General features: G+C 42.0%; 1 protein-coding gene and 1 long non-coding RNA gene across 11 annotated transcripts in view; one reads left to right on the top strand and one right to left on the bottom strand.

The window, feature by feature from the left end:
• Positions 1-12,500, top strand: part of LOC147034486 (uncharacterized) — a 131,434-nt gene that overhangs the window by 78,068 nt on the left and 40,866 nt on the right. The window lies entirely within an intron of this gene.
• The window catches only part of LOC147034488 (netrin-1-like), a 224,726-nt gene continuing 223,545 nt past the window's right edge, over positions 11,320-12,500 (bottom strand). For all 5 annotated transcript variants that reach the window (XM_085884117.1, XM_085884148.1, XM_085884127.1 and 2 more), the window contains one exon: positions 11,320-12,500. This exon is cut by the window's right edge and continues 844 nt beyond it. The gene's annotated coding sequence lies outside the window, so the exon portion shown is untranslated.

Raw genomic sequence — 12,500 nt, forward strand, 5'->3', positions numbered from 1 at the left:
CAGCGTATTCTCTGGGCAAACTGCTTTGGCAGCACGTAATTACTGCATAATAAAACAAAGGAAAAGTGCACAACCAAGTCAGATTTGCTTGCCAAGTGTCCACTTTAAAAACTGATGCAATTTGATCTTTGTTTTGTAAAAGCCCAGTGAGCCAGGAAGGGTGGGGCTCTTAAACAACACAAAAGTCAGGCTTCAGAGCTGTCGTTTAACTGAAGCTTAGGCAACATTCTGTTTTGAGTTTTTTTGGGGGTTGTTTGCTTATCGTTGTTTCTGAACATTTATTTAAACACACTCTGTTCTTGTCTGCTATACATGCTACAAGCCTGTTCAAACATCAAAAACACCTGTGATTAACAACAGCAGGTGTTACTTCAACCTCGGAGTTTCTCGTTTCCCCACCTGCATTGTATGACACATTAATAAAGCTCCTTACAAAAAGAGTTGATTAATTAGAAAAACAAACTAAGGGTGAATGAATCAACAGTACAAAATCCCATTTCCCGAAATGTTCTGAGATTCCCAACATTGTTTGGTCAATTGTCGTATTTACTCGGGATGAGCTGTGGATCATGTGCTTTGGTTTGATGTATTGTTTGCGTGGTGTGGGATGAGATGGATGGCGTCTATATTGGTCTGCAAGTCATGCATCAAACTAAACTTTAGATGTTAGTTCATGAGTCTCAGGACACGTCACCTCGTGAATAAGTACATTGATTTTGAAGCCAAGAAGGATCAATGGAACAAATGACTTTTTCATGCAATTTGAGGATTTCTTTGTGCTATACCAAGTGTGCCTTATTTATCGGCTTGGATAAAAAGTATGCATTAACAAAAAGATGAAAGAGTCCTCTCGACCTTCTATCTGACGGGATGATGCAAAAGTCGTGGTTACCTTTGAGGTGTCTCGTCTTGATTCGATTCTTGACATAACTCCACACTGTCAGAATGGTATGCTTCACAAGCAATGTGTTTCTTCAATGGTTGCACCTCATGCATCTCCTTACATTAGTTGGATATGTTAAAGGCCTGAGTTCCCACAATGTTTTTCACGAAGAGGAGGTGACTTTTCATCAGCTGCCACTTTTAATCAAAAATCAGGTGGCTCTGCAACACTTAATTGGGTTAAAAACTTTTTCTGGTTGACCCACGAAGATGGAATTAACTGGAGCTGTTGACATCATAATAGTTTCCTTTTGACCTTCTGTGAAAGCACAAAAGGTATGCTCTTATATATCCCAGACCACTTATTTGGAGGTCAAGCTGACTAGTTAATTTCAAAAACGTGATAAAAGGGAAATTCAACATTGCAGCCATAATCTTCTCTTCTTCTTTTTTCGGCTGCTCCCGTTAGGGGTCGCCACAGCGGATCAACCGTCTCCATTTCGCTCTATCCTCCACATCTTCCATTGACACTCGAACCACCCGCATGTCCGCCCTCACCGCATCCATGAACCTCTTATTTGGCCTTCCTCTTCTTTTCCTGCCTGGCAGCTCCATCCTCGGCATCCTTCTCCCGATATACTCCGCTTCCCTCCTGTGCAGATGCCCAAACCATCTCAATCTCGCCTCTCTCACTTTGTCTCCAAACTGTCCTACCTGCGCTGTCCCTCTAATATACTCATTCCTTATCCTGTCCATCCTCGTCACTCCTAACGAGAATCGCAGTATCTTTAACTCTGCCATCTCCAGCTCCGCTTCCTGTCTTTTTGTTAGTGCCACCGCCTCCAAACCATACAACATAGCTGGTCTCACTACCGTCTTATATACTTTTCCCTTCACTCTTGCAGCTACCCTTCTGTCACAAATCACTCCTGCAACTCTTCTCCACCCACTCCATCCTGCCTGCACTCTCTTTTTCACTTCTCTCCCACACTCTCCGTTACTTTGGACAGTTAATCCCAAGTATTTAAACCCATCCACCTTCCCCACCTCAACTCCTTGCAACCGCACCATACCACCACCCTCCCTCTCATTTACGCACATGTACTCCGTCTTACTCCTACTGACTATCATTCCCCTTCTTTTCAAGTGCGTACATTCACCTCTCGAGGCTCGCCTCAGCCTGCTCCCAACTCTCTCTACAGATCATGATGTCATCCGCGAACATCATAGTCCATGGAGACTCCAGTCTGATCTCGTCCGTCAACCTGTCCATCACCATTGCAAACAGGAAAGGGCTCAGAGTCGATCCTTGGTGCAATCCCACTTTAACCTTAAACCGGTCCGTCATTCCTACCGCACACCTCACCGCTGTCACACTGTCCTCATACATATCCTGCACGATCCTCACATACTTCTCCACCACTCCCGACTTCCTCATACAATGCCACAACTCCTCTCTTGGCACCCTATCATAAGCTTTCTCTAAATCCACAAACACACAATGTAACTCCTTCTGGCCTTCCCTATACTTCTCCATCAACATTCTCAAAGCAAACATCGCATCAGTGGTGCTCTTTCCTGGCATAAACCCATATTGCTGCTCACAGATCGTCACCTCTCCTCTCAACCGAGCTTCCACTACTCTTTCCCACAACTTCATGGTGTGGCTTAACAACTTTATCCCTCTGTAATTTCCACAGCTCTGCACATCACCCTTGTTCTTGAAAATCGGAACCAGTACACTTAATCTCCACTCCTCTGGCATCCTCTCACTTTCCAAGACTTTATTAAACAATCTGGTTAACAACCCCACTGCCATCTCTCCTCAGCATTTCCATGCCTCCACTGGTATACCATCTGGGCCAACCGCCTTTCCACTTTTCATCTTCTTCAGAGCAGTCCTCACTTCATCCTTACTGATCCACCCCACTTCCAGATTCACTATCTCCACCTCTTCCAACCTTCTCTCTCTCATTTTCTTCAGTCATCAGCTCCTCAAAGTACTCCATCCACCTTCTCAACACACTCTCCTCGCTCGTCAGCACATTCCCATTTGCGTCCTTTATCACCCTAACCTGCAGCACATCCTTCCCAGCTCGGTCCCTCTGTCTTGCCAATCGGTATAAATCTGTTTCCCTTTCTTTTGTATCCAACTTCTCATGCAGCTCGTCATATGCCTTTTTCTTAGCCTTTGCCACCTCCCTCTTTGCCTTTCGCCGCCACTCCTTGTACTCCTGCCTACTTTCTTCATCTCTCTGACTATCCCACTTCTTTTTCACCAACCCCTTCTTCCTTATACTTTCCTGTACTTCCTCATTCCACCACCAAGTCTCCTTATCTTCCTTCCTCTGTCCAGATGTCACACCAAGTACCTTCTGAGCTATCTCCCTCACCACTTCTGCTGTAGTTGCCCAATCATCCCACCCATCTTTACCAACATCCAACACCTGTCTCGCCTCCTCCCTAAATTCCACGCAACAGTCTTCCTCCTTCAGCTTCCACCATCTGGTCCTTGGTTCAGCCCTCACTCTCTTCCTCAACCTCACCTCTAAAGACATCCTACAGACCACCAATTGATGCTGTCGAGCTACACTCTCCCCTGCCACAACCTTCCAGTCACTAATCTCTTTCAGGTTGCATCTCCTACTTAAGATGTAATCCACCTGTGTGCACTTTCCTCCACTCTTGTATGTCACCCTGTGTTCCTCCTTCTTCTTGAAATACGTGTTTACCACTGCCATTTCCATTCTTTTTGCAAACTCTACCACCATTTGCCCTTCCACATTTCTCTTGTTGTGACCGTACCTCCCCATCACCTCCTCATCCTCTTTATTCCCTTCCCCAACATGCCTATTGAAATCTGCTCCAATCACCACTCTTTCATCCTTGGATACACTCTTCACCACTTCATCTTACTCACTCCAGAACTCTTCTTTATACTCCATCTCACACCCCATATGCGGGGCATATGCACTGATGACATTCATCATCACCCTTTCAATTTCCAACTTCACACTCATCACTCGGTCAGACACTCTCCTCACCTCCAATACCCTCTTGACATAATCTTCCTTCAGGATTACCCCGACACCATTTCTTCTCCCATCCACACCATGGTAGAACAGTTTGAAACCACCTCCAATGCTCCTAGCCTTACTCCCCATCCACTTGGTCTCTTGTACACACAGTATGTCCACCTTTCTTCTCTCCATCATATCAGCCAACTCTCGCCCTTTGCCAGTCATCGTCCCAACATTCAGAGTTCCAACTCTCACCTCCACACTTATACTCTTCCCCCTCTCCCACTGCCTCCGGACTCGCCTTCCCTGTCTCCTCCTTCGCCCAGCAGTTGCACAATTTCCACTGGTACCCTGCTGACCACCGGTACCGGTGGCAGTCATTGCTAACCCGGGCCTCGACTGATCCGGTATGGAAATTCGTTTTGTTGTCCGCATAATGATTTGTCATAGGTTTTTACGCCGGATGCCCTTCCTGACGGAACCCTGGTCGCCTCTTACGACACTGAGATATGGTACACCTATTCTAACCGGGGCATACACCGGGCCCAGTACACTGGAACGCATTTCGCCGACCTCAGAAGGATGACAGGCTGAGTCAACCCCCTGGTATTATACGGCTTGGTATATCCATATATATATATATATATATATATATATATATATATATATATATATATATATATATATATATATATATATACATATATATATATATCCATATATATATATATATATATATATATATATATATATATATATATATATATATATATATATATACATACACATGTACATATATATTAATTCAGTGTCCCAACGGGGCTTGAACTCAGGACCTTTTGGGTCCCAAGCCACTGCCCTAACCACTGTGCCAACACCAGGCTTGCAGCCATAATCTTCATTGTGACCAAACAAAATTGCGATATCCGGCAGTGGGACGAGAACATGAAGTTATTGATCCATTTTGTTGTGTTTACGTGAAAGGATATGAGAGAGAGTGCGACAACAATGTCTCGTAGATGTATTGGTTTGGCTTGTTAAAACAAATATACAAACCATAAACTTGAGCGTTCATAGAACACCTTTCCCTGCACAGTCTTGACAAAAGGGACATGAGGAGGGTTTTTTTAAACTTTCTTTCTGTTTATACAATTTATATTTCCTTTGAGCCGCAATTTCATATGATTGTTAGTTAGTATTGGTCGAGATGGCGTAATATTTTGTCCAAATACCGTAACACTAGAGGATTTTGAAGTGGTCCGGAGGTTATTTGTGTTCTCGTGTTCACGTATATTAATCAATTGAAATAAAATCAAGATTTTTAAGGTTGTAGAATAAAGAAATTCGGGAGTTTACCGCTGTTGATGCGGCGTATTTTACACCAACTTATTTGACACATTACATTAGTTCTTTGTGCCTGTTTTTGTCCTTTTTTGATGTGCCAAACAACAGTAAGTTTCCTGTTTTGAATGATTTTCAATTTTGTTTGACTTCCAGGCAGGCAGAGTAAAGAAATTTCCTCACTCCTCTGTGCACATGTGTGATTGGAATGATATTCCATACAATTTGCCAAATTCAGAGGCCAACTGCTGCTAAACTGCAGATTTATGTTCCGAATCATGTGTTGATTCATGCTCTACAGTGTTAAAATATAACATGCAATTGAAATTAAATAGTTTCTCGATCATACACTGGCGTCGAGACAGACAGACAGACAAACAAAGTGACCCAATTGCTTAACCCCACTTTTTGTTTCATTCGTGGGGTATTCATGTAAGCCTGCATGTGTTCTTACAAGACAAATGGCACAAATATGACAGTTGAATAAGCGAACATGCCTTTTAACAATAGATGTGTGTGTGTGTGTTTACGAGTGGTTTGATTTGATCACTGTGGATTATATATTTACTACGAAGAAACCTCACTAAGAATATCTTTCACCACTTGCACAAGTTGGAAAGCAAAACTCGTTTCCTTTCTTCAAATTACTTCAAGGAACAAGTTACTAAATGTGAAGATATTCAAATCGGTGCTGTAATTGTATTACAGGGTGTTGCAAAAAGACCCAGACAACTTTGGTTGTTAATATACTATATATTAACAACCAAAGTTGTCCAGATCTTTTTAGAACATCCTGTATATGGGTCGTGGCCTTTGGGCCTTCTTTCATCTTTGTTGCAAAATTACATAGTTGCTTTGGAAAGTGAATAAATCTATTGATTCCTTGTCACTCCACCACTCTTTGGAGCTCTCACTCCATGGCCTGATATAGCTGCTTCATAGGTCGCCTCAAGGTGTGATGTCGAGATTATGGCAGGATGCCTGAGTGGCAAGGTAGTCATTAAGCAATTTTCACAATTACTTGTAATATATGGGAAAAAAATCAGTTCAGTTGAGACTTTTAAACAGCTTTGTTACTAATGTCAAATATGCCATGGGCCAGATATGGTCCACGTGCACCCCCCACAACCCTTCGACCCCATCTTTTTCGGGAAGCCTTAGGGTCCCCTGAGCATGAATTCAACTGGTAACAGTGAATAAACTGGGACTCACTGTCCATTTTCCAACCATATCTGACGGTACCCTCAAAATGTCAACTTTTCCTCAGTTTCGCACATAAAAAAAATCCCCTGACTGATAAGATCTCTGCAGTTGCCCAATAAGCATTAATATTAACAAATTATATATCAAATGAAAGATTATCACATGCAGATTTTCAAAATAGTCATCTGTCAAATTTAATAGCGTTATGTTTGTACCAAGAAGTGATGAAGAGGAATACATCGCCTTTCCTTTTGACAACTCGGATATCTGAAATTATAACGTATTCATGCTCATTTTACCTGACACAAACAAATAAATATTTCTATGATATCACAAATTTTACTACCTTTCTATTGATACTAAAATTGTCCCACACCAACTTAAGATGTACCAGGTATTACGTCTTAAACGTAAGTACATCACTGTTGCAACATCCAACATGTAGTCACCAGTAAGACGTAAGACTGAGAAAATATGCCTTACTTCACATAAAGAATATAAATTATAAGTTTATTTAAGAAAAACAATTGAAACTTATGTCATGTCCACAAAATGTCATTGTGCATGGATTATGCATAATATTCATTATCGCTGTTGTCATCACTCTCCAATGCCTGCTCTATATCATCAAATGCATCCATATCTGAATCCTAATCAGAGTCAGTGTCGTCAGGTGTGACTTCAGCAATGTCAGCCAGTTGCCGTGGGAGGACATCTCCTTCATACCACAGAGGATCAAGGTTACCATCCTTTTCCTCCCAACCATGTCCCTGACTGGCCTTCGGAATCTGTCGTTGTGGAATATGCGCGGTCTTCCAAATCCGTACTTGGTGGTTTACTCTCCGAATGTCCTCGGTAAGAGCTCACTTACAAGGTGGTAAGTCAGCCATATCCACATTCCAGTCATTAACCATCCCATAACGGAGTACAAAACTGTACAAGAATGCTTGTGTGCTGCTGAAGAGGCCACCAGAGAAGTTGGACAGCCTTATGTCATTACTACATTTGACTTGGGAGTTTGCATGAAGGCCGACCCATTAGTGTGGAACTCACCAGACAAGTATGACAGCCACTTAATTCTAATTGGCACATTCCACCTCATATGTGCTTATATGAAGATGATTGCCAAAAAGATGGCTGGGTCTGGGTGAGCAGATGGTCTCCGAGAAGCAGGACTAATCAGTGGAGGATCTTTGGGTGGTGTGATGTCCGGGAAGCACGACGACAGAGCCCTACATTGTCACAAGATTATGTTGGAATGTCTTGAAAGATTGCTCATAGAGGAGTACCTCAAAGATAAAAGCACCGATGATCTGTTCTCTTCTTTCTCTGATGAATCATCAGATAAGCTATGTGCCCTTGTGGATTCCCACAGCCAAGATACTTTGAATGCTGTCTTGATGGACAATTCAATTGTCCAATTCATAGAGCAGTATGCAGAATTCAAAAAAGGAGTCGCAAATGGACGTTTGAGGAAGACTGCCCAGCTGTGGTTGTCATACATGGACCATGGCTGTTTAATTCTATCACACCTTGAAGCCGTAAAGACAAACAACTTTCTTTTGTATGCTCCATCCATCATTCGCATGACGTCTCTCTTCTTCAGTTTCGGTGGACAGAACTATGTAAAGTATCTGACATATTTCTCTGTGTTCATAGCTAATATAGACAACTCACACCCAGGGGCAGTATCACTGATCAAGAGAGAGCTATCAGTGTTGCACGCTCCTTTATCCCTGGCAATCGTTGTGCAGTGGATAAGACCATGGAGGAGACCTTGAGGCACGCTGTCACATGGTGGTGCTGGAACCAGTGCAGCAGGTACATCTGGACTACTCACCAACTACCAAGCCTACCAGAGATGGGTAAGGACAACACATGCAAGGTTTCTATGTTGATGCTGCACTTGGAATGGCTCACATGTTGGACAGTGGAGAGGGAACAAAGCATCGTGGTACACGTCCGACAGAGGTCACAAAAGGAGAGAAGTTGGTGAAAAGGGTCAAAGATGCCATAGGAAGTTTTCTTAATCCTTTCAATATAGAGACAAATGATCAATTGTTGATACTCTCATCAGGAAGTGCTGCATCTGATGCTGTTTTTCAGACGATGTTCTAAAGGCTGAAGCTGTTGGTGAAAAAGCACGGGATGAATTTATTGAAGCTCGACTGGAGAAACTGGGCGATGCTTGGGATATTCCTGATGAGCTCATTGATGAGTTGGACACCTTCACGTGTGCCATGTACGGTAGAGCGTCAAAGGTGTCAAAAGTTGATGATCTGCGACTCATTCGTATAAACGAGCTCTGTGCCAGGCAAAGTCGTCTTGTGCCTTCAGGGAATGTGGATATGGCTAACTTACCACCTTGTAAGCGAGCTCTTACCCAGCACATTCGGAGAGTAAACCACCAAGTACGGATTTGGAAGACCGCGCATATTCCACAACCACAGATTCCGAAGGCCAGTCAGGGACATGGTTGGGAGGAAAAGGATGGTAACCTTGATCCTCTATGGAATGAAGGAGATGTCCTCCCACAGCAACTGGCTGACATTGCTGAAGTCACACCTGACAACACTGACTCTGATGAGGATTCAGATATGGATGCATTTGATGATATAGAGCAGGCATTGGAGAGTGATGACTACAGCGATAATGAATATTCTGCGTAATCCATGCACAATGACATTTTGTGCACATGACATAAGTTTCAATTGTTTTTCTTAAATAAACTTATAATCTATATTCTTTTTGTGAAGTGAGGAATATTTTCTCAGTCTCACGTCTTACTGGTGACTACATGCTGGGTGTTGCAACAGTGATGAACTTATGTTTAAGACGCAATACCTGGTACATCTTAAGTTGGTGTGGGATAATTTTGGTATCAATAGAAAGGTAGTAAAATTTGTGATATCATAGAAATAGTTATTTGTTTGTGTCAGGTAAAATGAGCATGAATATACATTATTATTTCAGATATCTGAGTTGTCAAAAGGAAAGGTGAGGTACTCCTCTTCATCACTTCTTGGGACAAACATAATGCTATTAAATTTGACAGATGACTATTTTGAAAATCTGCATGTGATAATCTTTCATTTGATATATAATTTGTTAATATTACTGCTTATTGGGCAACTGCAGAGATCTTATCAGTCAGGGGATTTTTTTATGTGTGAAACAGGAAAAGTTGACATTTTGAAGGTACTGTCAGATATGGTTGGAAAATGGATATTGAGTCCCAGTTTATTCACTGTTACCAATTGAATTCATGCTCAGGGGACCCTAAGGCTTCAGAAAAATATGGGGTCGAAGGGTTGTGGGGGGTGCACATGGACCATATCTGGCCAATGGCCTAAAAGGAATTATGTGACACTAATGTTCATATTCTCTCAAGTAATGTATTTACTTTTGTTGTTCTAACTCACACAAAGCCAAGCATAATATCAAAAAAGGTGTATGCGTGCGTGCGTGTGTGTGCGCGCGCGCGCGCGAAGTCCACATACACTTTCACGTCTAAAATGGGACAGATGATGATTCTGCCTCGTATTTGTGTCATGCATGGATACAGCCTAAATAATCAGTGTCACTAAGAACAGATGGAGAAGCCATCAAGTGTTCAGCTCGTGCCAATTTGGCCACGCAGTTGCAGCTGCCATAGACTTATCATCCTCCGGAGACTCGGCAGCTTAAGCCACTGCCGTTGTCTGCAGTTTTTCTTTTTCTTTTTTCCTCAAACGACATCAGCCAGAGCCTTTGGTACTTGCTCTCATGGGTCCAAGACTTACCGTCCATTCTTTAAGGCGCTCACATTTAGCTCAAATCCCTCCACTGCTGGATTACTCATACCGCGGCATTCTTTATTCTCACGTCTGCTTTTCAAGTGACATCTCCATCTTTTTTCTTCTTCTTCTTAGATCCTAATGTCTTGCATGCCTGCAGTGCTTCCCTTTGCCATAAAAAAGTCCTTTTTCACCACCATAAATTCTGATTAAGGTTGACACATATCCCCACATCTGTCATGGGCCCCTTTTGTTGTAATCTGCAATTATACTGCACTCTTTTTGCCATAATTTTCCACTTGCATTACCACCAGGTGATCCTCATGCTCATCACTCTGAAATAACAATTAAATTTGTTTGCCATCAACAGCTGGCAGATAGAGCAGGAGGTAGGGTTTTCAAGCCTTCTCAAGAAAACTCACTCCAGTATTTGGTTTCATTTACAAAGAAACCTTATTATTACAAAATCAGAGTACCAGTAAATGACGATTACAAAGTGGATTCTTATTGCTTATTTCATTTGCGGTGCCACACGTCCCATTTATTATCAGTGTGAATACAATGTCGCACGATGAATAGCAACCAAAACAGATTCTTCAGTTGTCAAATATTTTACTACACCAGCCATTATCCCTGTCCTCATTCACTGGCTCAAGAAAAAACACAAGAATCAGTTTGAAAATGTGAAAGCTGGTTTGTACCAAAAGACTGCATTTAATCAATCCCAGGGATGGAGAGGTGGGGGTGGGGAGCAAGGGGAGGAGGGTTACCGAGGATGCTTTGGGTGCTGCCAGTCACCACAGTGTTTGTTGTATAGGAGATGTACCACAGTGTGGGGTCTTTCAGAAACCCATTGTCCTTCCATACTCTGCACACACAAGGCCACTCAAGCCAAGGTGCTGAGCTTCCTGCAGCCCTTTCAGGCTCCTATTCTCATGAGGTAAATGCCATTCGCACTTTCTTTTTTTTTCACTTGCTTTTATATCCATTTATTCTCCTCTCTTTTCAGATTCTAAGCCCACACTGTGCGATCGCAAGGATTCCCTTGGATGTGGATTTCAATATATATGCAAGTGAAAGAGTCGAACAAAGCACCATCAACTTAAAGATTTATTCAGAGCTTTTGTGAACCTTTGCATTTGTTTGTGAAGCTACATTGTCAAAATGCAACTATGAACATCATTACGGATTGCTTATTCCCCTTTATAAGATGACAGACGTATATCTTAAATTAAATAACGTTACGATAAACATAGCGCAAGTTTAATGCCGTATCTACAGTGACTGACCTTAGCGTAAAGCAAATAAGTGATTAAAGTTGCGATGAAACTCTGTTAAGAAAGAGCACTACAGTTAATGGAAAGGTCCTTTATAATGCGGGCTCGTCATGATCGCTCCATAAGAGAACAAGCAGAGTAACATAACACATCAACCCGAATGTACACTCTTCCCTCTCACGATCATAGTTTAACCAACTTTGAGATTTAGTTCCCTTTTCTCCTTCTCGTTCTAAAAATGCCTACAGCTTACAGATAATACATTTTTTTGCTTTTTTTTGTTCTCCAATAATCACAGCATTTGTTAATGACATTTAAATCGAGGATTAACTTGACGTAAAGCATTACTTACTATGATGTAAATATATATTTATATATATTTATATATATATAGAAAATGCTAGTGCCAAACACACCAACATTTTATACAAACACTTAAAACAAGCCTTCATTTTCAAATGATAAATTATACTGTTACAAACGTTACAAGGCGAAACCTACAAATACATTGTCGAAGGCAGATCGAGCGCGCACAAACAAAACGGCAACACAAAGCGTTATTGAATACTCGATGAACATCAAAACCTTGTTCCTTTTGCTTTATCTTCACAACCATGCAGGAGTCGTCCAGTGAACCAATGAAATTCCAAACAGAATCCTGCACTTCATATGTCAGTCTTCAAGGGAATAAAAACAAACAGTTGTGTAAAGTTTCCAACCTGGAGTTCTGCACCGTAGCAATGCTCTAAGTGGTAAAGTAACACCTTTTGCTGAAGTTCTGCTCAACATCTCAATCTTCCATGTTTGCACCACTGGTTCTTTGTGGATGCCAAGCTGCATGCGAGCTGGTTTTCTCATGAACAATGGCTTCCATACAGTGGACATTTTTCTCTCGTTCAAAGCCTTATGGCCTTTGGAGTTGTATGCTGTTTAAATGGTTCTGCGGCCATATGTGCACATTTCCAAAAGCCTGGCTCTTCTGGTTTCCTTTCTTCATTATA

The sequence above is a fragment of the Eptatretus burgeri genome, chromosome 1 (genome assembly GCF_056783735.1).
Source record: "Eptatretus burgeri isolate ZD-2024b chromosome 1, Ebu_testis_v1, whole genome shotgun sequence".
Taxonomy (NCBI): Eukaryota; Metazoa; Chordata; class Myxini; order Myxiniformes; family Myxinidae; genus Eptatretus; species Eptatretus burgeri.